This window comes from Mustela putorius, unplaced genomic scaffold (genome assembly GCF_011764305.1).
Source record: "Mustela putorius furo isolate JIRA1106 unplaced genomic scaffold, ASM1176430v1.1 tig00003903_pilon_pilon_pilon, whole genome shotgun sequence".
Lineage (NCBI taxonomy): Eukaryota > Metazoa > Chordata > Mammalia > Carnivora > Mustelidae > Mustela > Mustela putorius.
In genome coordinates this window covers 54,684-76,872 of record NW_025422051.1, presented here as the reverse complement: position 1 = coordinate 76,872, position 22,189 = coordinate 54,684, and the positions used below count along the sequence as shown (strand labels likewise).

At 40.1% G+C, this 22,189-nt stretch overlaps 1 pseudogene; it reads right to left on the bottom strand.

Annotated features, from left to right (window-relative positions):
- Window positions 1-18,795: 18,795 nt before the first annotated feature.
- LOC123388593 lies at window positions 18,796-19,795 on the bottom strand (annotated as a pseudogene).
- Between the last annotated feature and the right edge of the window lie 2,394 nt (window positions 19,796-22,189).

Below are 22,189 nucleotides of genomic sequence, written 5' to 3'. Positions count from 1 at the left end.
AGCTCCACAGATGATTTTCCAGAGGGGGGAAAAAATCAAACTGGTGAACATTATAAAACAATCATTTAAAGTGTCTAGCAATTGTTCAAAGCGTATATAGCAAATGGAGAAACAATAATTCATGCAAATGTACTAAATCTCAGTAAGAACAGTGAGAGACTGTGGCCTTTGAGCCACACGTTTTCTCTTCACCTCCTCCCCCAGCTCAGTATGATGGAAGCTCTGCCCTGGATAGTTATAGCTAAGAAGGTGGAACTCCTTCTCTTGCCTGCCCCGCTCCCACGCTCCCCCCACTCTGGAGCTACTATTTCTTTATGGGAGAGGCAGGCTGCCAGAATTTCTTCTCCTCATTCTCAGCACTAAGTTTCAGAAATTCTGTTCCAGGCAAGCACAGGTGAGAGATCTGCTGCTCCCTTACCCAACCTGGCCCTGATTCATAGGACAGAGATAGACTTGTTAGGGTACGGAGTCGACCACCCCTCAATAAAACAGAGAACACTCTCGATAATGCAAGTCACACAGCGAGGTTTATTTGACAAGCTAAAGCTTGGGCCCAAGCATACCCGACACAGTGGAGTAGGGACTTGGACCCCGAGGCTAGTTAAGGCAGGGGTTTTTAATGGGTCATTACAAGAGGCTTGGGGGGAAGGGAGGAGGAGAAGTTTCAGACTTTTCTGCAGTAAGCTGATTAGCTGTTGCCGGGTTGGTTACAGGGTTAGGTATAGCAGTTTTTCCTGGAAGTGTTTACAGGTTTAGGTATTCCTTTTACTACAGCAGGGTGGGCGGTGGGGGGGGGGGTGTCTCTGGAACTAAAGCAGGGTGGGGGTCCCTGGAACTAAAGTAAAGTAGGGGAAAGTTCAGCCCTTGGGCCTGAGTTGGCTGCCCAATCTAAGATGGCTGTACTTATGCTAACCCACGCTTACAGACTCCAGGTGTGCCAGACTGAGACTATGGGGCCCTAATCACCCTTGCCCCAGCTCGCTTATGAGATAGAATTTCCACACTGGGAAAGTAAAACTGACATGACCGAGAGCTACCAGACTGGCCTAGATTCTTGTTTGTGGAGCAGGGCTATCACTCTGAGGGAAGAGAGCCACTGTCCCCACTACTAGTTCTGGAGCAGCAGGAGTGCTGCCCAAGAGGAAAGACAGGCTATAACTACAGAGACCCCTGTAGCTCTCTGTAAGGGAGACTGCCTTGAAGGGGACTGAGTTTATTTGGAAAAGCATGGGAAAGTACAGGCCTAAGGGTACTGTTGATCAGAATGGAGATCTCGGTAGTGAGCATTTAAGAGGCGGCTGGTAGCTCTGTGAATGTAACAAGCCAAACGATAGGGCATTTGGAAGTCTGACAGAGAGAAGGAGGGAAAGAGATACCTAAGAAGAGTCTTCCTAGAGTTGGAGCACCCATCAAGGAGTGACCTGAAAGATTACCCCTGCAAAGAGTTCCAAAGTTAACAGGAACGGACTGCGGATCCGTTTATTGCCCAGGGAGGGTATTGTCAATAAAAGGAAAGCAATTGGCTGGAAATTAATGGAGGCTGGAATTGAAACCTGTAGAGGCAGTCTATCCATAAGCTTAATGAAACTATCAGGAAAAGAGACTGTGGGAAAACCTCCTGGCCCAAACAACAGTTACCCACAAGGGAGAAGGGGAGTCAGGGAGACTGTGGGCATGCATGCTCAAGGTTGTGCCCTTTCAGTGGCGCCATCAGAAGCTGCACATTGCAGGGAAATAGACTTCACTGATCTGGTCCAGACACATCACTACACGAATAAATGGGCAAACAAGAAGTCCAGGGAGATCAACACCAGAGCTGCTACACTATCGTACCTAAATCCCCCGGTTTTCAAAAAAAATCATTAAGACCTAGAAAGAAATGGGGAAGTGTGACCTATGCACTGGGTAAAAGTAAAATCAGGCGACAAAAACTGCTTGTGGGCGGTCCCAGAATTGGATCTAGTGGAAAGAGACCTCAAAGCTCATATAATAGATATGGTCAAATAACTAAGGGAAACTATGCTTAAAGGAATAAAGGAAGGTGTGATGACACTATCTCCAAATAGAGAGTATCCAGAAAGATAAATTGTAAAATGAAACCAAATGGGGAACTTCCGGATTTGAAAAATATAATGACGGAAATGGAATATTCACCAGAGGGCCTCCAGAGTAAATTTGTTTTGGCAGAAGTAAGAAAGTGAACTTGAAGAGAGATTGGCAGAGCTCAGGTAATCCTAAAATCAGAAAAAAAACAAGTCAAAAGAAAAATTAATAGAGCCTTAGAGAAATGTGCATTCAGTATTACGTGTCCATCAAACATATGAACATACATGTAATGGGGTGTACTAAAAGGGAGTAGACCAATAAAGAAACGTAAAAAATATTCAAAGAATGTGTGGCTGAAAATTGTCTGAATTTGGTGAAAACTAATATGGGCACCAAAGAAGCTAAATGTGTTCTAAGTAGGAAAAAAATCCAAAGGGATTCATACCCAGATTATGTACCACATCAGAGTAAAGTTTTTGAAAACCAGACACAAACTCTTGAAAGCAGCAAGACAAAAATAACTCCTACAAAGGACCTGCAATAAGATTAGCCAATTTGCAGAATGGTTTTCGTCAGAAATAGTGGCAGACAGAGGCGCTGTGGTAATATATTCAATGTGCCGAAAGGAAATAAAGAAATCTTGAGCCAAAACCATGGGTATATAGATATATACATGTACACAGGTACAAACACACACACACACACACACACACACATATTAAGAGCAAGAGCTACCCTGATATGAGGAATTTGAGAGGCAGGACAGGGTCGTGGATGGAAGAGAGGGCAAAATGATACAAGATGGGACCAGGGTGGGGAGAGACAAACCATAAGAGACTCTTAATCTCAGGAAACAAACTGAGGGTTGCTGGAGGGGAGGGAAGGGACAGGGTGACTGGGTGATGGACATTGTGGGGAGGGTATGTGCTATGGTGAGTGCTGTGACTTGTGTAAGACTGATGATTCACAGACCTGTACCCCTGAAACAAATAATACATTATATGTTAATAAAGAGAGAGAGAGAGAGAGAGAGAGAGCGCGCTACCTTTCACGAATGTAGCTTAAATATATTCCAGATAAATAAAAATTGAGAGAATTTGTTGCTAGCAGGGCCACCTTACAAAAAATACTAAAGTTATTTGGGTAGAAGGTAAATGACATTAGAGAGTAACTTGAATTTGCTTGAAGAAAAGTGTCAGTAAAGGTAATTATTGTAGGCAATAATAAATGCGTACAAATTAAATATATCTTCCTGCTCTAAAAAGACTTTTAAAAGAATTGCATGAAAGAACCTATGTATAATTTTATTTATAAGCCAAGAGCATAAAGATCTGTAATGTAATTGACAATAAAAACATGAAGGTGGGTGAGAGCAAAGCTATATGGCAGTAAGGTAATAACACCAGATGTTAATTTGAATCCACAGGTGCAAGCCAAGAGAACCAGAAATGGAAAATAAAACCAACTCTGTAAAATAAAGACTTACACGCCTTCTCTCAGCTTTTAAAGAATCTATTTAAGTTTATTGGAAATATATTTGGCACATAATATAATGTAAGTTTACGGTGGACCACATGTTGATTTTATGCATTTATTTATAGCCATGCGATTGCCGTTGTAGTATTAGCTAATACCTCTATCACGGCACACAATCTCTCAGCTTTTTTTAAAGTCATAAAATTATATGAGTAATGATTATACATGGGCAGAAAGGCACTCCCAGAGACTGTTCCCTCCAGCTCAGTAGAGTGAGTAGGCGCAAACACCCACCTCTCAAGTTTCTCCCTGTTAAGGGCTGGATGGTTGTATCTAACATCCTAACTTTCCTGGCTGTAGCCTTAAGGTTGAGTCTTCCAATTAGCCTGCCTTAGGCATTTGAAGAAACAAAAATCTGTTATAATGAATAAATTCAGCAAGGTTGTAGGATACAAAATCAATAAACAAAAATCAGTTATGTTCCTATACACTAACAATGAACTATCAGAGCAAAGGAATTATCACCAAAGGCAGTGAAGTCATTAGGAATAAATGTAACCAAGGAGGAGAAAGAGCCGTATGCTGAAAAGTATAAAACATAGATGAAAAACTTGAAGACACAAATAAATGGAAAGAATGTCTTTGTTTAGCGCGGCCCTGGTGAACTTGTGAATGTTGATAAAGATCCCCAGCCCCCACTCTTAACCTATGAAATAGGATGTTTGCTGATGGGCCCAGAAAACTGTTTTTAGAAGCTCCATAGGAGTCCTACCTAATGCAGCTAGTCCAAGGGCTTTCATTTGAGAACCAGTGGACCTTTTTTCTCATTTTTGCCAGTCTATATCTTCTCTCTGCCTTATATTCTGGCGCTTGTAACACTTGATTATATTTGTTTACTACTTTGTATTTCCAATATTATTATGATAAGCTTCTTGCCTGGAGACTAGTAGGAACCTGACCATTCTCACATGGGCTCTGCCTTTCCTTTGGTCGTTCTATTTGAATATTTTCTCTTCTTCCTATCTTGTTTCTGCTTACACATTGGGTGGGATGGATCTGGCAGTATTTTGTTCCCAGCCTGACCAACTGTATATTTTCTTTCTCCTTACAGGATTTCCCATTTCTAAACCTCAGCTGATCTGCTTGCAAGAAAGAGGGGAAATGCCGTGAGTCCCAGATTTAAGGGATATTCAGGATGAAGAAGACCAAAGCACTTGACTGAGTGAGTGAAGAAATTATGAAACAGTACATTTTCCAGGGTATTTTTGTTGTTGTTGTTTGCTTTTTTGGTGCGGATCCCTTTTTATTAACACTGGTGCTTATCTGGGGAACTCCTTTTGGTTTTTGTTGTTGTTTTATGAAACCTGAATATTTCCTACATCGTAAATGTCTCATCTCCATTTTCCCCGTCCTGTTCTTCCGAACCACCTTCAAATTTCTTGCCTTTTATATTTCTCATCTTATTTTCTTCAGTTTTACATTGTGAGACTCTTCGGTTCAACATCATGATCTTCAGCTACTTCCTGACTGCTATCCATTCCATCTACTGAAGTTTCTTTTTCTGCAGAGAAAAAAAAAAAAAAAAAAAAGGAGGCTGTATGACGTAATGAGAGGAACAAAGGTTATGTGGGGAACAGCAACTGATGTGTCCAATGTTATCACCCAGGCTTGGAATATCAAGGAAAGGCAAGAGGAAGGTGGCAGGTGCTGTGTCAAGAAATGGTTTAAAGCTTTAGGGAATATGGTTATTTCAACTGTGTCTTAGCAATGAGTGGATTTCTGCAGACAAAGGTGGGAGAGGAAGAGCATGGCACATGACAGTGGCAGCATAAGCTGTGGCCCTGTGACAAAACAGGGAGGCATGTGGGCATGAGATGGTGGAGCCAATAGGGTATCTACAGTGTTGACTAGATCTATGACTGGGAGAACTATTCCAGGCCATTCCTAGATCAGGCTGAGTAGGAGTATGGAGGCTAATGCTTCAAAGATGTTGCCAAACTGAAGGAATTTCTGAGAACGTATTACCAAAAATCTCCATTCACCTTCCATTCTCTCTCTTTTTAGGCCTGTTTGTGTTTGGGCTTACTTCCTTGTGAGGTAGGACATGCCAGCACAGTCTGGGATGGAAGTGAGTGTTACGTCAATGTGACAAACAACTCAGTATTTTTTTTTTTAATTGAGAGACTTACTTTTTTAGAATAGTTTTAAGTTGACAGAAATATTGAGTAGATAGCATAGAGGATTCTCATATTATAGCCCCCCATCACAGTTTTCCCCGTTATTAAGATACTGTATTAGTGTGATACATTTGTTCATTAATAAACTACTACTAACACATTACTATTAACTAAGTCTATAGTTTACATTGACATTCAGTCTTTGTGTTGTACATTCAATGGGCTTTGAAAACACATAAAGTCAGGTATCCACCATCACAGTATCAAACAGAATAGTTTCATTATCCTAAAACTCCTCTGTGCTTCACCTATTCAGCCCTTGGCTACCAACTCCCACTACAGTGGACCACAGCTAGCCACTGATAATTTCGCCTTTTCCGGAATATCATATGGGTGGAATCCGGGAGTTGTAGCCTTTTCAGACTGGCTTCTTTTGCTTACCAAAATGCATTAATGGTTCCTTCATGTCTTTTCATGTCCTGATAGCTCATGACTTTTTAATCCCTGAATAATAGTCTATTGCATGGAATAGCTCACTTCACTTATCCATTCATCTATAGAATGGCATCTTAATTGCTTACTAGTTTTGACAGTTAGAAAGTTGCTCATTTGTGTGTAGATGTTTGTGTTGACATAAGTTTTCTTTTTTATTAACTTCTTAATTGAGGTTATGATTGACATACAAAAATCTGTAGATATTTAACATATACAACTTGATGTGTTTGGAGGTAAGTACACACCTCTGAAACTCCTATTACAGTCAGCACCATAAACTTATCCGTCACCTTCAAAAATTTCCTTCTGCTGCTGGACCCCAGGTTTGACTACAAAGGTTGAATTCTTTTTTATTTTAAATTTTTAAAATTTTTTATTTAAATTCCAGTTTAGTTAACATATAGTGCAATATGGATTCAGGAGTGAAATTCAGTAATTCATCACTTATATACAATACCCAGTGCTCATCATAAGAAGTACCCTCCTTAATCCCCATCATCTATTTACCCCCCCTGCCCACCTTCCTTCATCAATCCACAGTTTGTTCTTAATCATTAAAAGTCTCTTACGGTTTGTTTCCCCCCACCTCCTGTTTCCCCCCTTCCCATTTGTTCATCTGTTTTGATTCTTAAATTCCACCAGTGAGTGAAATCGCGTGGTATTTTTCTTTCTGTGACTGCCTTATTTTGCTGAGCATAATACACTCTGGCTCCATCCACATCGTTGCAAATGGCAAGATTTCGTTCTGATACAAGTTTTCAATCAGTTTGGCGTATACCTAGGAATGTGATTTCTGTAAGATAAAACTATGTTTAAATTTGTAAGGAACTACCAAAATGTCTTCCAAAGTGGCTGCGCCATTTTGCATGTCCTCCAGCAATGATTGAGAGTTCCTGTTCCCTGGCATCCCTAGCAGCACTTTTTATATCAGGTTTGTTTGTTTGTTTTTTAATTTAAGCCACTCTAGTAGATGTATAGGGGTATGTCATTGTTGTTTTAACTTTCAGTCCCCTCATGACATATATGATGTTGCATATTCATATTTTTGTTTGCCTTTTCTATACCTTCTTTGGTGAAGTATATTTTTGGATCATTTCCCCATTTTTAAATTACATTATTTGCTTTCTTAATGTTTGGATTTCAAAGGCCTTTGTATATTTGGAAATAAGTCCTTTGTCAGATATGTTTTGTAAATATTTTTTACCACTCTGTATCTTGTCTTTACATTATCTTAACAGGGTCCTTCACAAAACAGAAGTTTTTAGTTTTACTAAAGTCAACTTCTCAAATATTTATTTTGTCGTGTTATAAGAGGTATCATCACAAAACCCAGGGTTATCTAGATTTCCTCCTGCACTATCTTTTATAAGTTTTCTAGTTTGGGTTTTACATTTAGGTCTATGATCCATATTGGTTTAACTTGTGTGAAAGATACAAGATCTGTGTCTAGATCCATTTTTGGAGGGGGGCATATGGACATCCAATTCCTATAGCACCTTTTGTTGAAGACTATTCTTTTTCCACTGAATTGTCTTTGCTTCTTTGTTTTTTTTTTTTTTAAGATTTTATTTATTTATTTGACAGAGAGAGTGAGCACAGGCAGATAGAGTGGCAGGCAGAGGCAGAGGGAGAAGCAGGCTCCTTGCTGAGTAAGGAGCCGGATGTGGGACTCATCCCAGGAGGCTGGGATCATGACCTGAGCCAAAGGCAGCTGCTTAACCAACTGAGCCACCCAGGTGTCCCTCTTTGCGTCTTTGTTGACAGTTACTTGACTTTACATAGATGGGTCTATTTCTGGGCTCTCTTGGATTCCATTGATCTGTTTGACTCTTCTTTCGCTGAAACTACAGTCTTGATTAGTGTAGCTTTATAGTAAATCCTGAAGTCAAGTAATACTTTGTATATTATCCTAAACTTTTTTACTGTTGTGTTGGTTATTCTGGATCTTTTGCCTTTCTTTATAAAATTTATTTTTCTAAAATATTTATTTATTTGAGACAGAGACACAGAGAGAGAGAGAGCACACACTGGGGGAGGAGCAGAATGAGAGGGAGAGAAAGAATCTCAAGCCAGCTCCCCACTGAGTGTGGAGTACAGTGTGGGGCTCACTCTCATGACCCTGAGATCATGACCTGAGCCAAAATCAGGAGTCCGATGCTTAACCGACTGAGCCACCCAGGTATCCCTCCCTATAAACTTTAGAATCAAATTCTCACTATCCTTAAAATAATTTGCTATGATTTTTTAAAAAGATTTTATTTATTTATTTGACAGACAGAGATCACAAGTAGGCAGAGAGGCAGGCAGAGAGAGAGGGGGAAGCAAGCTCCCTGCTGAGCAGAGAGCCTGATCCCAGGACCCTGAGGTCATGACCCGAGCCAAAGGCAGAGGCTTTAACCCACTGAGCCACCCAGGCACCCCAATTTGTTATGGTTTTGATTGGGATTGCATTAAGATCAAGCTGGGAAGAATTGATATCGTAACAATATTGAGTTTTCCAATCCATGAACATGGAAGATCTCTCAATAATGATTTATTTAGATATTTATTTTTCTTTGTCAGACCTTCATAGTTTTCCCTATATATCCTGTACATATTGTATTAGGTAAGTATTTCTTTGGGGGGCGTACTGCTAATTTAAATGGCATTGTGTTTTTATTTATTTATTTATTTATTTATTTATTTATTTTTAAAGATTTTATTTATTTGACAGGCAGAGATCACAAGTAGGCAGAGAGGCAGGCAGAGAGAGAGGAGGAAGCAGGCTCCCTGCTGAGCAGAGAGCCCGATGCGGGACTCGATCCCAGGACCCCGAGATCATGACCTGAGCCGAAGGCAGCGGCTTAACCCACTGAGCCACCCAGGCGCCCCGGCATTGTGTTTTTAATTCCAATTCCAATTGTTCATTGCTGGTATATAAGAAAAAAATTGACTTTTGTATATTATCCTAATATTCTACAACCCTGCTCTAGTTGCCTTAGTTCCAGGAGTTTGTTTATTTTTCTGTCAATTTTTTGGAATTTTCTTTCTTTACTGAAGAAGGGTTGACACCCAGTGTTGCATTAGATTCAGGTGTTCAACATATGATCGACCACTCTATATGTTATTCTATGCTTACCACAAGTGATAACACTATAACTATATCACTGAACATATTCCTTATGCTGTACCTTTCCTCCCTCTGACTTATTCACTCTATAGCTGGATGCCTGTACCTTCCACTCCCCGGTACCCATTTTGTGCATCCTCCCTCTCTCACCACACAGCAGCCTTCCGTTTTGTTTTTTTTTAAAGATTTTATTTATTTATTTGACAGAGAGAGATCACAGTAGACAGAGAGGCAGACAGAGAGAGAGAGGGGGAAGCAGGCTCCCTGCTGAGCAGAGAGCCTGATGCGGGACTCGATCCCAGGACCCGAGATCATGACCCGAGCCGAAGGCAGCAGCTTAACCCACTGAGCCACCCAGGCGCCCCCAGCCTTCCGTTTTTAATCTGTATTTATGGGTATGTTTCTGCTTTTTTGTTTCTTTGTTCGTTTGTTTTGTTTTTTAGATTCCACATGTAGGTGAAATAATATCATATTTGTCTTTCTCTGTCTGACTTATTTCACTTAGCATAATACCCTCTAGGCCTACCCATGTGGTCACAAATGGCAAGATCGGATTCTTTTCATGGCTTAGTAATGTTCCATCCCGTGTATATTTATATCTATCTACCTATCTACACCACATCTTCTTTATCCATTTATCAATCCGTGGACATTGCTTGATATGGAAGATTGTTTGATATAGAAGTTTGCTTCCATATGTTAACTATTATAAATGATGCTGCACTAAAAATACGGATGCTGGTATCTTTTTGATTCAGTATTTTCATTTTTGTTGGATAAATACCCAGTAGTAGAATTATTGGATCATATGATCTCCCTCCATTCCTCCCTCCCTCCCTCCCTCCCTTCCTCCCTTCCTGTATAGTCAACATACAATCTTCCTTCCTTCCTTCCTTCCTGTATAGTCAACATACAATGTTACATTAGTTTCAGGTGTACAACATAGTGATTCAACAAGTTTATGCATTATTCTGTGCTCACAACAAGCGTACTTGCCATGTTACCATAAAAGGATACTACAGTATCATTGAGTACATTCCTTATGCTGCACCTCTTATTCCCAGGATTTACTCATTCTATAACTTGAAGTCTGTCTGCCATAACCCTTTACAAAATTTTTCCCATTTCCACACCTCCTTCCCCCCTGGCTCTATTTTAAATCTTTTGTGGAACCTCCCTACTGTCTTTCATGGTGGCTGCACCAATTAACGTTCCCACCAGCAGTGCATGGGGGTTTCTTTTTCTCCACATCCTCGCCAGCACTTGTTATCTCTTGTCTTTTTTATTCTAGCCATTTTGATGGGTTTAAGGTGATATCTCATTGTGGCTTTTATTTGCATTTTCCTAATGATTAGTGATATTGAGCATCTTTTCACGTGTCTGTTGGCCATCTGTATGTCTTCTTTGGAAAAAATGTTTATTCAGGTCCTCTGCCCATTTTTAAATTGAATTGTTTTGTTTTTTTGGTGTTGAGTTGTAGAAATCCTCTATATATTTGGATATTAACCCCTTATTGCATACATCCTTTGCAAATATCTTCTCCCATTCAATAGGTTGCCTTTTCCTGTTGTTGATGGTTTTCGTTGTTGTATAAAAACTCTTAATTTCGATAGAGCGCCAATAGTTTATTCTTGCTTTTTTTCCCCCCTGCCCGAGGGGACATATTAAAAAAATGTTGCTAAGGCTGATGTCAGAGAGATTACTGCCTATGTTTTCTTCTAGGAGCTTTATGGTTTCACGTCTCACATTTAGGTCATTAATCCATTTTGACTTTATTTTTGTGGACAGTGTAAGAAAGGGCTCCAGTTTCATTCTTCTGCATGTAGCTGTCTTGTTCTCCCAACACCATTTATTAAAGAAACTATCTTTTCCCCCATTGTCTATCCTTGCCTCCTTTGTCATAGATTGGCCGTATAAGTGTGGGTTTATTTCTGAGCTCTCTGTTCCTTTCTCTTGATCCTGATCCGTATGTCTCTTTTTGTGCCAGTACCATGCTGTTTTGACTACTATGGCTTTGTTCCATGTGATACCTCCAGCAGCTTCGTTCTTCTTTCTCAAGATGGCCTTTGCTATTTGGGGCCCTTTGTGGTTCCATACACGTCTTAGGATTATTTGTTGTCGTTCTGTGAAAAATGCTGTTGGTATTCTGATAGGGATTGCACTGAATCTGTAGATCACCTGGGCAGTACAGGCATTTTAATAATATTAATTCTTCCAATCCATATGCATGGTATACATTTCCAGTTGTTTGTGTTGTCTTCAATTTCTTTCGTCAGTGTTTTATGGTTTTCAGGGTACTGGTCTTTCACATCCTTGGCTGAGTTTATGCCTAGTTGTTTTATTTTTGGTTCAGTTGTAAATGGGATTGTTTGCTTTATTTATCTTCCTGCTACTTAATTATTAGTATATAGAAATGCAGCAGATTTCAGTGTATGAATTTTGTATCCTGCGCCTTTGCTGAATTCATCTGTTACTTCTAAGAGTTTTTTTGGTGATGTCTTTAGAGTTTGCTTAGTATCGTGTTGTCTGTAAACAGTGTCAGTTTTCTTCTTCATTACCAATTTGGTTGCCTTTTATTTCTCTGTGTTGTCTGATTGCTGTGGCCAGGACTTCCAGTATTATGTTGAATGAAAGCGGTGAGAGTGGACATCCTTGTCTTGTTCCTGATCTTAGAGGAAAATCTATCAGTTTTTGCATAATTGAGTATTATGTTAGCGGTGGGTTTGTCATTTATAGCCTTTATCGTGGTGAAATGTACTCATGTAAACCTGTTTTGTTGAGGGTTTTTATCATAAACAGATTTTGAATTTTATCAAATGCTTTTTCGGCATCTGTTGAGTAGATCATATGATTTCTAGCATTCATTTTGTTTATGTGGTGTATCATAATGCTTGATTTGTGAATATGGAGCCACCCTCACATCCCTGGAGTAAATCCCACCTGATTATGGTGAGTTATCCTTTTAGTGTATTGTTGAGAGCAGTTTGTTAATGTACACTTGAGGAATTTCCATCTGTGTTCATCAGGAGATTGGCCTGTAGTTCTGTTGTTTGAAAAAAAAAATCAAATGATTGATTTTTTTTTGTAGTGTCTTTGTCCAGTTTAGTATGAGAGTGGTGTTGGCCTTGTAGATGTATTTGAAAGCTGTCCTTCCTCTTCTATTTTTTGGAAGAGTATGAGAAAAATAGATATCAACTCTTCTTTAACTGTTTGGTAGAATTTACCTGTGAATCTGTCTGGTCCTGCAATCTCAGTTGTTGAGAGGTTTTTTCTTTTATGGGTTTGCTTGAGAGTTTTTTTGATTACCAATTAAACTTCTTTACTAGTAATTGATCTGTACAGATTTTCTATTTCTTCTTCATTCAGTTTGGGAAGATGATATGTTTCTAGGAATTTATCCATTTGTTTTAGGCTGTCCAATTTGTTGGCATGTAAATTTTCATAGTTGTCTGTTAAAAATCCCTTGTATTTCTGTGCTACATGAGTTGTTACCTCTCCTCTTTCATTTTTAAAAAATTTTATTTAAATTCAAGTTAGTTGCCATATAGGGTAGTATTGGTTTCAGGAGCAGAAATAAGTGATTCATCACTTACCCAGTGTTCATTCCAGCAGGTGTCCTCTTTAATACCCATCACCCATTTAGCCCATCCTCCTACCTCCCTCCCCTCCAGCAACCCTTACTTTGTTCTCTTAACTATAGAGTCTCTTATGGTTTGTCTCCATCTCTGCTTTTATTTCTTTTTACTTTTCCTTTCCTTTGCATATGTTCATCTATTTTGTTTCTTAATTTCCATATATGAGTCAAATCATATGATAGTTGTCTTTCTCTGACAGACTCGTTTTGCTTAGCATACTAACCTCTAATTCCATCCACAACTTTGCAAATGGCAAGATTTCATTCTTTTTGATGGCTGAGTAATATTTGATTACACACACACACACACACACACACACACCACTTCTTTATCCATTCATCAGGCGATGAACACTTGGGCTCTTTCCATAATTTGGCTATTGTTGATAGTGCTGCTATAAACATTGCAGTGCATGGGCCCCTTTTAATCAGCACTTTCATATTCCTTCGGTATATACCTCGTAGTGCAATTACTGGGTCATAGGGTAGTTCTCTTTTTAACTCTCTGAGGGAACTCCATGCTGTTTTCCAGAGTGGTTATCAGTTTGCATTCCCACCCACAGTACAAGAGGGTTCCCCTTTCGCCACATCCTGGCCAACATCTGTTGTTTCCCGAGTTGTTAATTTTATCCAGTCTGACTGGTGTGAGGTAGTATCTCATTGTGCTTTTGGGTTGTATTTCCCTGATGATGAGTGATATTCAGCATCTTTTCATGTGTCTGTTAGCCATTTGTATGCGTTCTTTGGAGAAATGTCTGTTCATGCCTTCTGCCCATTTCTTAATTGGATTATTTGTTTCTTGGGTGTTGAGGTTAAGTTCTTTTCAAATTCTGGATACTAGCCCTTTATCTGACGTATCATTTGAAAATATCTTCTCCCATCCTGTCAGTTGCCTTTTAGTTTTGTTGATTATTTCCTTTGCTGTGCAGAAGCTTTTTGTCCTGATGAGATCCCAGTAGCTCATTTTTGCTTTTGTTTCCCTTGCCTCCAGAGACATGTCTGATAAGAAGTTACTGCAGCTGAGGTCCAGGAGGTTGCTGCCTGTGCTCTCCTCTATGATTTTGATCGTTTCCTGTCTTACATTTAGGTCTGTCATCCATTTTGAATTTATTTTCATGTATGGTGTGAGAACATGGTCCAGTTTCTTTCTTCAACATTTCGCTGTCCAGTTTTCCCGACACCATTTGTTGAAGAGACTGCCTTTTTTCTGTTGGATAGTCCTTCCTGCTTTGTGGAAGATTAGTTGACCATAGAGTTGTGGGTCCATTTCTGGGTCTCTATTCTGTTCCATTGATCTGTGCGTCTGTTTACTTACTTGGGTCTTCTCTTTTTTTCTTGATGAGTTTGGCTAAAGGATTTTCAATTGTGGTTATCTCTTCAAAAACCCGCTCTTGGTTTCTTTGATCTTTTCATTGTTTGTTTGTTTTGTTTTGTCTTGATTTATCCTCTGATCTTATTATTTCCTTCCTTCTCTTTACTTTGGGTTTGTTCATTCTTCTTTTCCCAGTTCCTTTATGTACAAGGTTTGATTGTTTATTTGAGATTTTTTTTCTTGTTTCTTGAGGTGGGCCTGTATCACTCTAAATTTCCTTCTTGGAAATGTGGTCACCATGTGCCAATGATTGTGTTTGCATTTCTTTTATTTCCTCTTTGATTTCTTTTTTGACCCATTAGTTGTTTAGTAGCATGTTGTTTAGCCTCCACATGTTTGTGTTTTTCCCAGTATTTTCTTATAACTGATTTCTAGTTTCATACTGTCGTGGCTGGAAATGATGCATGTGCACTTGAAAAGTGTGTATTCTGTTGTTTGTGGATGGAGTGTTCTGTGTATCTCTTTTGAGTCCACCTGGTCCTTTGGGTCATTCAAAGACACCGTTTCCTTATGGATTTTATTCTTGGTTGATCTATCCATTGATGTAATTAGGACATCCTAAGTATATGGCAGTCTATATTACATTGATGGTCACATGAGTTTGGGCACATTCGAGTCCCTACTTATTATTGTATTCCTGCCGATTCTCCCATCATATCTGTTAATATCTAGCATGCTCTTTATGTATTTAGGTGTTCAGTGTTGGGAGAAAAGACACTTAAAATTGTTATATCATCTTGTTGGATTGTTCCCTTTATTATTATGTAATGCCCTACTTTATCTCTTGTTACAGACATTGTTTTATAGTCTACTTTGTGTGATATAAGTATTGGTACCTTGGCTTTTTTTGTTTTTTTTCACTTCCATTTGTATAGAATATCTTTTTCTGTCCCTTCAGTTTTAGTCTGTATGTGTCTTTAGGTCTGAAGTAGGACTGTTGTAGGCAGCAGGTAGTGGGGTCTTGCTTTTTTTTTTTTTTTAAATCCATTCCTCCATCCTGTGTCTTTTGATTGGAGCAATTAGACCATTTGTATTTAAAGTAGTTCTTGATAGGTATGTACTTACTGCCATTTTGTTAATTGTTTTCTGGTTCTCCTAGCTCTTCTCTGTTCCTTTCTTTTTCTCTTGCTCACCTTCATTTGATTGATGAGTTTCTTCAGTGTTATGCTTGGCTTTCCTTCCCTTTATATATTTTTTATATATTTTTAAAATATTTATTTATTTATTTATTAAAGACTTTATTTATTTATTTGACACAGAGAGAGAGGTCACAAGTAGGCAGAGAGGCAGGCAGAGAGAAAGGGGGAAGCAGGTTCCCTGCCGAGCAGAGAGCCTGATGTGGGGCTCCATCCAAGGACCATGAGATCATGACCCGATCCAAAGGCAGAGGCTTAATCCACTGAGGCACCCAGGCGCCCCTATGTTTTGTGTACCCATTATAGGATTTGGGTGTTTGTTTATCCTGAGGTTCATATAGAACATCCTAAGTATATAGCAGTCTATATTACATTGATGGTCACATGAGTTTGGGCACAATCTTAAAAAACTTAATTTTTGCTCCCCCTTCCACATTTTATGTGTGTGTTGTCACATTTTATATCTTTTTATTTTGTGAGTCCTTTTAACTAATTTTTCAGATACAATTGATTTTACTACTTTGTCTTTTAACCTGTATAGTAGCTTTCTAAGTGAGTGCTCTACTACCTTTCCTGTATGTTTACTTTTCCTCATGTAATTTATTCATTTCATAATTTTCTTACTTGTAATTATGGCCCTTTCTTTTCCACTTCAAAAACTCTCTTCAGTATTTCTTCTAAGGCCAATTTAGTGGCGATGAACTCCTTTAAGTTTCAATTGCCTAGGAAAACTCTCTATCTTTACTTGATTTCTGAATGATAACCTTGCTGGCTAGAATATTGTTGGTTGTAAGTTTTTTGGTTTCAGCACTTTGAATATATTATGTCACTTTTCTTTCACCTGCAAAATTTCTGCTGAAAGATCAGCTGGGAGCCTTATGGTGTTTCCCTTGTCCATATTAGTTTTTTTCTCTCCTGCTGTTTTTGGTTTTTGATTTGTTTGTCTGTCTGTTTTTGTTTTAGAGAAGTGGGGGTGGGGAGGAGAAGAAGGAGAGGGAGAGAGAGAATCTTAAGCAGATTCCATGCACAGCACTGAGCCCAGCATGGGGTTCAGTCTCGCAACCCTGAGAGCATGACCTGAGCTGAAATCAAGAGTTGCATATGTAACTGACTAAGCTACCCAGGCACCCCTCTCTTGCTGTTTTGGAAAATTTTCTCTTCATCTTTAATCCTTGGCATTTTACTTATTATGTGTTTTGGTGCAGACCTCCTTGGGTTCATCTTGTTTGGAACTCTCTGTGCTTCTTGAAGCTGTATGTGTTTCCTTCCGCAGGGTAGGGGATTTTTCAGCTGTTCTTTCTTCGAATTAGTTTTTGTTTTGTTTTTTTTTTTAAAATCCCTATCTATCTCTCTTCTCCTTCTGGGATGGCCAAAATGCAAATATTCATCTGCATTTGATGTTCATTTGATGTTGTCTGAGACATCCCTTAACTATCTTCATTTTTTTAAGGTCTTTTTTTTTCCCCTTTTGCTGTCGAGCTTGGGTGCTTTCCTTTACACTTCCATATTGCTGATCTGTTCTTCTGTACCCTCTAATCTACTGTTGATTCTCTCTAGTGCATTTTTCATTTTGGTCATTGCATTTTTCAACCCTGACTGGTTCTTTTTTAAATTTTCTATCTCTTTTTAAAAATATTGTATTCATTTATTTGACAGGGAGAGAGCAAGAGAGCAAGAGAGCACCAGCGGGGCAGCGGCAGAGGGAGAGGGAGAGCAAGAAGCAGCCACCCCGCTGAGCAGGGAGCCTGATGTGGGGTCCCAACCCAGGATCCTGGGATCGTGACCTGAGCCAAAGGTAGGCACTTAACCAATGAGCCACCCAGGCACCCTGATATATTTTCTCTTTGTTGAAATTCTCACTAAGTTCATCTGTTCTTCTCTACAGCCTGGTGAACACCTTTATGACCAAGATTTGAACTTGTTATTATGTAGATTGGTTATCTCCGTTTCATTTAGTTCTTTTTCTGAGGTTTTGCTTGTTCTTTCTTTTGGACCATATTCCTTTGTCTCCTCATTTGGCTTGACTTTCTGTGTTTGTTTCTATGAATTAGGTAGAACAGCTACTTCTTCTAACCTTCCAGGAATGGTTGTATGCTCATTCCCTGTGTAGACTGGGTGCCTGGTGACTTTGCCTGGATAGCTGGAGCTGTGGCTGGTGTGGGCTTGGATCCTGGGGGAGTCTGTGCTGGGGCTGTCCTCATGGGATTGTTTGAGGTGAAGTGGGCATGGGCTGGGGTGGTTCTTGGGCTCTCCACACAGAGGGTATCCTGGCAGGACAGTTGAAGCTGAAGTGAGAGCAGGTGGTGGTCTGCCAGTGCTCAGCACAGTGGATGCCCTCACTGCATGGCAGGAACCGAGGTGGGGCATGAACTGGTGTGTCCTGGTGGTGTCACTAGAGCCAAAGAAGACAGGAGCCAGGAGGTTCCAGAGTACTCTGTGCCAGGAGTGCACTAGCAAGTCATCTGGTGCTGAAGTGGTGTGGGCCTGGAGAGTTCTGGGGTGCTTCACACCTATGTCAGCTGGAGTTGTAGTGAGCTTTGACCAGGTGTGTCCCACTGTGCGGTGCACTGTGGCTGCCTTGGTGGGACTTCTGGGCTGATGTGGGCTGGGGCTCACTGAGGTGGTAGGCCAGCTATGGCACCTGGCCCCTGCTCCCATCCAGGCTATCAAGGTGGTGGAGGAATGTAAGCCATGGCACTTGCCAGGTCCCGTGACCCAGAGAGAGTTCTGGTAGCTCCCCTGCGATTTGCTGGAGATCTGAGGCAGGATCCTTTATGTTCTAGTTGCTCTTTTAAGCCATCTTTTAAGCTTTTTTTTTTTTTTTTTTCCTGTGCCCCAGGACAGATGAATCTGCTCATGGTCCCTCAGTACTCTCTCTCCTCACTGCAGTTGGCAGCATCGGGGGTGGGATTCCCTTACTGTGTCTCCGGCTCAATGTTCTCTATGTGGTCTCTCTATCTTTTGTTGTGCAGAAGCTGTTCGGTCAGCTCTCCGTTCTTCTTCAGGAGGAATTGCTGTATAAGTAGGTATAGATTTGCTATGTCCACAAAGGAGGTAAGTTCAGGATCTTCCTACATTGGCATCTTGGGTTAGAACCCTTTGGAATTTTCTACATAGACAATCATGACATCTGCAAACAATGACAGTTTTATATCTTCCTTTCCAATCTGTATAGCTTTCATTATTTCTTTTTATTGAGAATTCCTGGGATGGTGGTTATCACCCCCTCAGCCTAGAAGGAGGAATCAATACTGTACTAAATCACTCAGAAATCATACTGTCCCAATACCCCTGGCCAACATGAGGAAGAGAGAGGTCTTTCCCTTGAAAACTGGCCAGTCTATGTTCATCTAGGAAGGGCTGGGAGAACTGACACAGAGAGGACTATGGCATGATACTGGGGGCAGGATGGAGGTCTATTGGACCCCACACTGGCTCCTCAGAACCAGGGGTGGGGGAAGCAGATTCACATTTTCTCTGGGGCTGGGGAGACTCATTTATTACCCTTGATAAGGCTGTCGGTTTTCAAAGCAAAAATTTCATCCTGTACATTGAGCACACGGTTTTCAGCAGTGAGATAGATACAATTCTGTGATGTGGCAGTCTTCTTGGAGATGTTCTTGGCTTCCTAGATCTTGCACAGTCCAACGTAGCCAGGGGTCTTGCCTAGGGCTTCTCCAAGCATCCTGGTGGCCTCAGCCTCACCTTCAGCCTACACAGCCTTCTGCTGCTGTTTCTGCTTTGCTTTTTCCACCTGAACATGGGCTCCCTGGGCCTCCTGCTGAGCTACTTGTTTGGCTTCCATAGCAGCTGTATACTCTCTCAGCTAAAGCTCAGCTCTGTGATGACTACATCATCCAGTATAAGGCCGAATTCCTCAGCCCTCTCTGTCAGCGCCCGTGAGATCAACCAGGATAAGGCCGAATTCCTCAGCCCTCTCTCTCCGTGCCCATGAGATCAACCAGGATAAGGCCGAATTCCTCAGCCCTCTCTGTCCGTGCCCATGAGATCAACAAGGATGTCTGGGCTCCCTGGATAATTGGCTGCGAGGTATTGAACTTGGCCACACCATCCTCAGGCACCTCCTTGTCAGCTGATGGCAGTCCTCACTCCTCCTAGTCTAGCTCTAGGCACTGGTACATGCTGGGAAGCTCCATGACATTGGGTTGAGACAGCACTCACAGGAAGATGCTTACCATCTGTAGGTCTTTTGTGCCTGTGGGAGAGGACATTTTTTAGGGTCCAGCCTGAATGTCCTGGATGATGGGGTACTGGAACCAGGGGGTCCTGAAGTGAAGGCCCTCATCTGATTAGAGAAAATGGCTCTGTGCCCACTTTCTGTGGTGAAACAGACTCATGAGTGCTGTAGGCCATGGTGCCAGCCCCCAGCAGCAACTTTAGCACCTTGCCCATGTCCCTCTATCTATGTATTTCAAGTTCTGGGCCATGGTCTGATCCTGAGGCCGGTGGCCCCGAAGGCAAGAAGGGGGACTTGGCCTGCTTCTACCCCACTCCAGTTTAGAGATTGCACCCTTCACATGTGGATCCGGGGCCCAAGGTCCTCATAGGAGAAAGGACACCAGAAGTGCCCCGATCTGTATACATTTTCTTGTCTTGTGTTATCTTCTTACATTAACTAGGACGTTGCTGTTGAATAGGATTGGTGAGAAGGGACATCCTGTCCTTATTCCTGATGTTAGCAGAAAAGCATCTGGTTAATCCCTAAGAAGTGTGATGTTATATGTACGTTTTTAGTAGATGTTCTTTATTAAGCTGAGGAATTTCCCCAGTATTCCTACTTTGCTGACAGTTTTTCTCATGAATGGCTTTTGCGTTTTTGTCAAATGTTTTTTATGCATTGAACAATATGACCGTATGATCGTATGTTGATAGGATGGATTACCTTAATTGATTTTTGCATGTTGAACTGGATTTACATACCTGGAATAAATCCCACTTGACTGTGGTATATAATTCTTTTAATACATCATTGGATTTGACTTGGTAAAAATGTGTTGAATATTTTTGCACCTGTGTCATGAGGTATATATTGGTCTGTAATTTTCCATTCTTGTAGTGTCTTTATCTAATTTGGTATTAGGGTAATGTTGGCCTCATAGAGTGAGTTAGGAAGTGTTCCCTCTGTTCCATCCATTGGTTTTTCATTTTCCAATTAAAATTTATATTTGTGAGAGAGAGAGCAAGAGAGAGAGAGCGTGCAAATGCCCACATACTTGTGCACACAATAGCCGGGGGATGGGGGGGGTGAGGCAGAGGGAGAGGGAGAGAGAGAATTTTAAGCTGAATCTACACTGAGCACAGAGCCCAATGTGGGGCTCGATGTCAGGACCCATGAAATCGTGAGCTGAGCCAAAACCAAGAGTCAGACGCTTAACTGACTGGGCCACCTAGGTGCCCCATCTATTGAGTTTTTAAGGTGAAGAATCACACCTTTAATTTTTAATATTGCTGAACATTTTAATTTGAAATCATGCTATCACATTTCTGCTTTAATATTTTTAATTATCTTAATTTCATCACCTTTCCACACATGACAACATAAATGTGGTTATACATACATGTCCACCTTTTTAATGCAGTCTACTATTTTCCTTACTTTGGGCTTGAATTTCCACCTCCTTTTTTTCTAAAAAAAAAAATCTCCTCATTAACCCATTTTAATAATCTATTACGTATCCTTCTATATTATTTTGCATTCTTATCATCAATCATGATAGAAATACACATGCATGCATGTATAAACACATAATGGTTTTTTTTCATTGCTACCATGATGGTATCGTATTAATTGTACTTCTCCATATCTTGTATATTATGTATATAATGATAACCTTGTATAAATGTCTCCAAGTCAACTTATATAGTTCTAATTCATTGTTTTAAATGGTTGTATCATATTTGTGGTGTAGGTATCTTATAGCTTATTTACAGTTCTTGTTTTGATGAGCCTTTAATTTTGTTTCCAGTATTACTATAAACATCCTCACACATAGGACTTTATATTTTGTGCTTATATTTCTATGGAAGAGATATCCAGGAGTTGGATTACTGAGTACAAGATGTATGTGTGTGTCTGTGTGTATTGTTTTAATACACGGTTTTACAAGTTTTGGCTCTGAAGTTCCCAAAGTCTTAAGACTTGAGAATTTTCCCACCAGTGTATAGGAATAACCTTTCGCTGCATCCTTACCAATAATTAGAATTATAACTCTTAATGTTTAACCATCTCATGTATGCAAACTAATAATCTCATTATTTATCTAATTTGCATTTATCTCACTACCATAGACTTTTGGCTCCCTCCACCCATATTTATTAATATACTGGCAGTTTAGATTTGCTACTCTGTGAATTCCTCTTATCCTTTTCCCATTTTTTTTAAGTTAGTTTTTCAGACTACTTTCTATATAGTTTGGATATTAAACCCTTGTCATCTTTATTAAAATATATTTGCTGATCTGTATTTGTATATTAATGATATCTCTTGTCATTCAAAAAATTTGAATTTGTATGTAGTCAAATGTCAGCCTTTAATCTTTTCGAACTCTCACCATTTCCAGTGGAGATGATTTCTCTGACTCCTATATTGTACCTCTAGCTTCCTAATTTTCCTTGCAACATTCATATTGGTTTTCGTATATTTAACTCTAATTCAGCTGGATTCTGTGATGTACTATAGGGTACATGCTATACGATAGCAGTTCAATATTATTAACAGTCAAT